This window comes from Hipposideros armiger, unplaced genomic scaffold, assembly GCF_001890085.2.
Source record: "Hipposideros armiger isolate ML-2016 unplaced genomic scaffold, ASM189008v1 scaffold_738, whole genome shotgun sequence".
Taxonomy (NCBI): Eukaryota; Metazoa; Chordata; class Mammalia; order Chiroptera; family Hipposideridae; genus Hipposideros; species Hipposideros armiger.
The window spans coordinates 31,909-38,248 of NW_017732088.1; the positions used below are offsets into that span (position 1 = coordinate 31,909).

Consider the following 6,340-nt stretch of genomic DNA (forward strand, 5'->3'; position numbering starts at 1 on the left):
AGGACACCAGGGCCTCCCTGGTTGTTGTCGTCCTGGCCATTAGGACTGCCAGGGCCACTCTGGTTGTCAGGGCCACCAGCACCACTAGGGCCACACGGGCCGCTAGGACCACCTTGGCCTTCCACAATGCCTGCGAGGCCCAGGCCTTCAGGGCTGCCGCGGCTACCCTGTGCCCCAGCCGCTTCACCGGCACCTTCGTCTGCAGCCTGCACGGCAGCGGCTGCGACTGCCCTGTTCCCCTCAGAGTCCATCTTTAATCTGTCTGCACTCTCAGCCCGCCGCTGAAGGACTGAGGCCCTCTCGGGACGTTCCACCCTCTCACGTGCAATGCACTCAAGTTGTCCAGGGCGCCTGCGCAAATGACTCAGCTTCGGTGCAGCAGAGCGTGTCTGCTTCCTTTCAATTGTAGGCAGTGCCCCCTAGACTGCTTAGCCAATGAGAACTCCCTCACGAAGCTCCGCCCACTGAAACCTCTGTATCTCCGTGCGCCTGTGCAGGCAGAGCTCCGCCCCACTTCCTCCCCCACCCAACTCGTCTGTTTTTTTGTGTGTGTTTTTTAAATATAAAACGCTTCACGAATTTGTGTGTCATCCATGTAGAGGGGCCATGCCAATCTTCTCTGTATCGTTCCAATTTTAGTATATGTGCTGCTTAAGCGAGCACTCAACTCACTCGCCTGTTTTAGGAAACAGAGCGATGCTTTGGATGGGTGCTGAGGCTGCTGGGCACATGACTGTTTCCCACCCAGCCTGCCCCACGGCACGCTTTCTGTGTCAATGCCAGCCTGGCCAGCCTCACGTGTGACAAGCTTATTTACCTCGGGGCTCATGTAATCAGGAACTGGGAGAGAGTCAGGTGCCTCTGGACCAGGCCGGACCTGCCCCTGTCTCTGGCTCCAGAGGAGGCCCGATTCTGAGTGGTTTCATTGGATCTAGCTGTGGCGGATTCCCAGCAGGAGTCAGTCCTGGGCGCTGCCTGCCCTGGGGGACACCCCCAACCCAGTCTCGGCGGTAGGCGCGATGTGTGGGCCTTGGTCCTTCAGCACCATTTCTCACACTGGGCACTGTCACTCTGTGGTGCCAGCCAGCCTGGGGTCGTGGGATGTATGCCTGGCCCATCGCCTCCTCCCAGGCACTCCCGGGCTCCAGGCACAGACACTGCGATGCGGTCAGGCAGCAGGCATGGATTGGGGTACCACGCAGGTGCTGAGGAGGGACTGGCTGGTCACAAGGGATGCCAGGGTGTAGCACCACCCCTGAGGCAGCTCCTAGCCACTTTGCTCTCTGCTAGCACAGCCCTCATGGGCTCTCCTTCTCCCCCAGAGCAGAGCAAATTCCTGTGGTTGTCCTGGGGGCTGGAGGTGCCAGGGGTCTTCAAAGTGGGACGCGACCCTGTGTCTGCCGGCCTGCTGGGTGCTGGTACACTTCTGTGTCTGGGAGGGGGTCAGGTCAACAGGAAAGGTACAGCTGGAGACACAGAGAGCTGAGGGGTGAGAGCAAGGCTTGGGGCAGCATTGCCTGTTGGGTGGGGGTCTCTGCCAGCCACCAGTGTTGCAACAGGTGATGTCTGGGATAAGGTCTGGGTCCAAGGAGGGGGCAGGTACTTCAATGCAGGCCACTTGATCCCCACTGCATGACAGCATAGTCGTCCCCAGCCTCCCAATCCAGGCCCAGCATCCTTCCCTCTCGAGGGGAAGGGATCCAGGCAGCAGCTGCCCCTTCCCTGGTGTGGGAGGCCCCCGTCTCCCCCCTCCATCCCAGTTCTTTTCTCTTCCTGACTCACCTGTTTTGAAGGTCTGGGTGGACCTCCTTTAGGCATGTCTGTCTCACCTGTTTGTCTGAAACACGAGAAAATGATGCAATCAGAGACACAGTAAACAGGAGATGTTTGAGGCTGCTGCTTGCATAACAGGGCATGATGTTTGACAGCAATTTTTATATAAGTAGAAAGAGTATACTTCACATTAATGATTAAAGTGTAGTACAGGAAATACATAAACCATAATATGGTCATTTATAATCATTATCTGGTGATATGTACATAATTGTATATGCTATACTATTACACTACTGGCAGGGCAGTAAGTTTGTTTACACCAGCATCACCACTAACGCGTGAGTAATTCATTGTGGGCTCATGTCAGGACAGCTATGACGTCACAAGGAGGTAGGAATTTTTCATCCCCACTATAATTTTATGGCACCACCGTCATGTATGGTCTGTGGTTCAATTAAACATGGTTATGCGGTGCATGACTATGTTCTTATCGAAGTCCTAGGAAACTCATACAATTATGAACAGAGTAGTGATATAATCTAACTACATGTTTGTGTTATTGCCTTCATCTATGAAATATTTGCCTACCAAAAGTTCTCAAAGACATTTCTCCTATGAGTCCTTAAAGTTTTGTAGTTTTAGCTTTTACATGTAGAGCTATGACCATTTCATCTGAATCATTGTGCACAGCAGGCCACTGGCCAAGGAGGTTGAAGCTTATTTTTCCCATACGAATATTACAGAACCATTTGTTCAAATGGTTATCTATCCTTCCCCCATTGAATTATCTTCACATCTTAGTAAAAAATTCAGTGACCCTATATATGTGGGTCTACATCTGGAATTGAAATCTGTTCCGTGGATCTACGTGTCCATGATGGAGCAAGTTCCACACTATCTTGAATTCATTTAGGATAAGTCCTAAAATTAGGCTGTTAGTCCTTTAACCTTGCATTTCTAGGAGAAGCTGCACTTGATCGTGGTGCATTAGTCTTTTAGTATATCGTAGAATTTGGTTTAAGAATTTGTGTTAATTTTCTCACATCGGTGCTCATAGAGGATATTGGTCTTTAGTTGTCTTCCTGCTGTTATATTTGTCTTTTTTTACATGGTAAATTTGTTCCCATTCCCCTGTTTTTAAAAAAACAATGTGTGAAACCACCACAATTTCTTCCTTAAATGTTTGATAGAAGCAACAAACATAGTGCCTGGGCTGGAGTTTTATTTGCGGGGAGGTTTTGAGTTGTGAATGCATTTTCCTTACATGATACAGGCTTGCTCAGATATTCTTTTTCCTTCTCGTGTTCGTTTTAGTAGTTTGTGTCTCTCAGAGACTTTGTCTCATCTAAGTTGCCCAGAAACTAGAACAGATCATAAGCCTCATGACCAGCAACAGTTAAGGATGACAGAACAGGTGAAGAGGAGCCTGCTCAGTCCTGGGCCCTCCTCCCATTCATGAGTGTTGGCTCTAGAGTGGGTCTCAGGGCTGAGCCCGGAATTGGGTTACACAAATGTGGTCACCAGTCCAATATGCCCCTGGCACACCTGGGCACCCTTCATTAGGGTCTTGCTTTGGGCTGCCTGGTGGGGAGAGGTTGACAGGCCCAAAATCCCACCACAGCAGCAGCAATACCCATAGCCTCCTGCCCTTGTGCCCAGGGTTGTGACAGCCCCTGCCCTCCTTGCTATTTGTACCCCTGAACACCTATATACTTATCTCCACTTCACCATCTGCATCTGTAATATGTGCCCCCCTGGATGTTGCCCACCTATCACTAGATTCTGCCCTGGCCTCCCTCAGGCCATGGTCAGCCTGGAGGAGGGAACCTGCTGAGATGAAAGGCAGATCATGTCATCGCTGTGTTCAGTGCACCCACCCTCCACCCCAAGTGGCTCCAATGTACCCAACCTCCTTAACATCTGGCACCTCTTTCCTGTCCCGGTTGTATGTCCATCATGGTGAACATCATGGTGATCATGCCTCTTCTCCCCTCCCCAACCCATCAATGCAGGGTGAAGGAGGGGAGCAGGGGCAGGCAGGGAGGGTTCTGGGCCAAGAGAATGGCCTTTTGTGAGACTCCAGTGAGAGAAACCACAGTCTGATTAAACAGCATATGTGTCTTGGCCTACTGTGTGTCTGGCAGGCCATGTTCTCGGAACTGTGAATACTGCATGGGGATGATCAGGAATGCAGGGGTTGGGAGAAGTGGATGCCATTCTAATGCGGTGGCCAGAACAGCCTCTCAGAGCAGGTGACATCTGAGAAAGATCTGAAGGAGGTCAGGGTGTAAGCCATGTGGATTCCAGGCAGGAAAGAGCCAGTGCAAAGGCCCTGAGGCAGGAGTGGGCCTGATGTGTGTCAGAAAGGGGATGAGGCCAAGTGGCTGGATCAGAGTGAGCACAGTAGAGAAGGGAGGGGAGGAGGCCAGAGAGGTCGCGACCCTGATTGTATAGGGCTCTATACACCACTGTGAAGGCTTTGGCTGTGTCTGAGTGAGAGGGGAGCCCAGGGCAGGCTTGGAACACAGGACTTCCATGACCTGACTGAGGTGTTAAAGCCACCAGCAGCTTCAGCAGTCCGTCCGTGGGGCCAGGCAGTAGACTGACTCTGGGCCTTGCCCAGGGAGGGAGGAAGGACCAGACTGAAGTTGGGCCTTACAGCTCAGTCAGTGTACTGTAGACCCAGGGCTGCAGGCAGAGAGGATCCTGGAGGTCTGCCGAGGGTGCCCTGAGCATCCGGGCGAATACTGACCGACACAGGCATGACATCAGAGGGATCCTGTCTCACTAGTGTGGAAAACACTTCACTCTACACCAAAAGCTGCTCTGGGCCCATGGAGTAAATATTAAAAAGCAAGACTCACAGGGATCAAACTGTTATGAAGTCAGTTAAGAACATCCCATTTACAAAGTTCAGAACAATTATTTAGGAAAATAAAAAGTACTCAGCTCCCATGAAATAATACACACTGTCTGCAATACAAAAAAATTACTAGAAATGCCAAGATCAGAAAAATGCAGCCAATCATGAGGAGATAAATCAATTAAAACAAGCCATCCCAATCGAAAAGGAAGTAGTAAATCTTTCTGTGCAGACATCATGATCACCTGTGTACAAAATCCAATGGAATGTACAAAAGAGTGACTAGAACTAAGTAGTGGTTTTAGCAAGGTTTCAGGATAAACGGTGTATTAGACAGAGTTAACTGCCCCTACCCAAATTCTGAACCAACTGTGCCAGCACGTTTCCCCGCTGACCTGAAACAAGTCCAGTCAGCCATAAAGTTCCTATTTTAGTGGGCCTGAGTTTTTACTCCTTTCATGTAAACTAAGTTTTTCTTGTAGTAGGAAACCAATCCAATGGAACAATGGGACAAGGACATTGGGAAACCAGAAATCTGGTGGGAGGCATGTTTTCTGAACAGCAAGTGTGATCCAGGGTACTGAAAAAGATATAGGGAGTAAACATTGAGGTCACTATTTCTACCTTTTGAATCTATCTTCAGGAAATAACCATCCATGGAAAGATTTAAATACAGGAATTCTGTTGAACATTAGCCACAATAATGAAAAAAAGTGGGAATAATTTAAATGTTCAATCATTACATTATAATGCATCTTTTAATCATCCATTCACTAACATAGTTTTGAAGGAGTTTCAAAGAGGCAATGTTCATACATTCAACAAAATAACTTCAGGTGAACTTAATGCTAAGCTTGCAAGGGCATACTTATAACTAACTAATAGTCTTATACATATAAATACAAGAAAAGTACAAAGATATTCCAAAATATTGATAGCTTTGAATGCTGAATGTGAGGACACAATTGATTTTAATTTTCTTGCATTTCCCAGCTGTCTTCAATTACTTTGTACGACTATCTGAATACCAGAAAGTTCCACCCCTCCATCATGAAGACAAAGACAAGAAACAGTGCAGACGCAGAAGCTGAATAGAAAGGTGGACACTGAAAACAAACTCAGTGATGATTTCTCACTAATAGACATTTAATCATCTCATTTTTCAAGCAACAGGGATGCAAAACACATGGGCCCGGAGAGCCAAACACAAATACAGCAAAGTAAGAGGCCCCAGTAAGAGGGGCACTACTCCAGAAATTGATGCCCTGTGCATTCCCTAGTGGGGGTCACAGGGTTAGGTCCCAGCCCCGTTTTAGTGGCCAAGACTTGGTGGAAAGAGGGACCGAATGCGCTGAATATTCCGGACCACCATGGAAAGCCGTTCTAAGAAGGAGTTGATGGAAACTCGGATCACATCAAGGTCTTCAGCAATCCATCTGCTAAAGAGGCATAAAAATCAAGTTAAAGGTGAAGACTCTCTCTTGCACCCAGCACACCACACCCGCTCCTGAGACCTAACACTTGATTGTCTCCCTGTATCTATTAAAGAGCCCCTCTGGGGCTGAGATTGCAACTTAGACCCTGGGCATTTGCCACCCCCCCCCATGTTGGCTCATTCTAAAACTCACACAGCCAGGATATTGTCAATCACTGTGACCTCCTTTTGAACTCCCTGCCAGTGGCGTTGGATATCTCTGTCCA

At 48.7% G+C, this 6,340-nt stretch overlaps 1 protein-coding gene across 2 annotated transcripts in view; it reads right to left on the reverse strand.

Moving 5' to 3' along the window:
- The window catches only part of LOC109373604 (putative cuticle collagen 145), a 33,462-nt gene that overhangs the window by 1,582 nt on the left and 25,540 nt on the right, over positions 1–6,340 (reverse strand). The window lies entirely within an intron of this gene.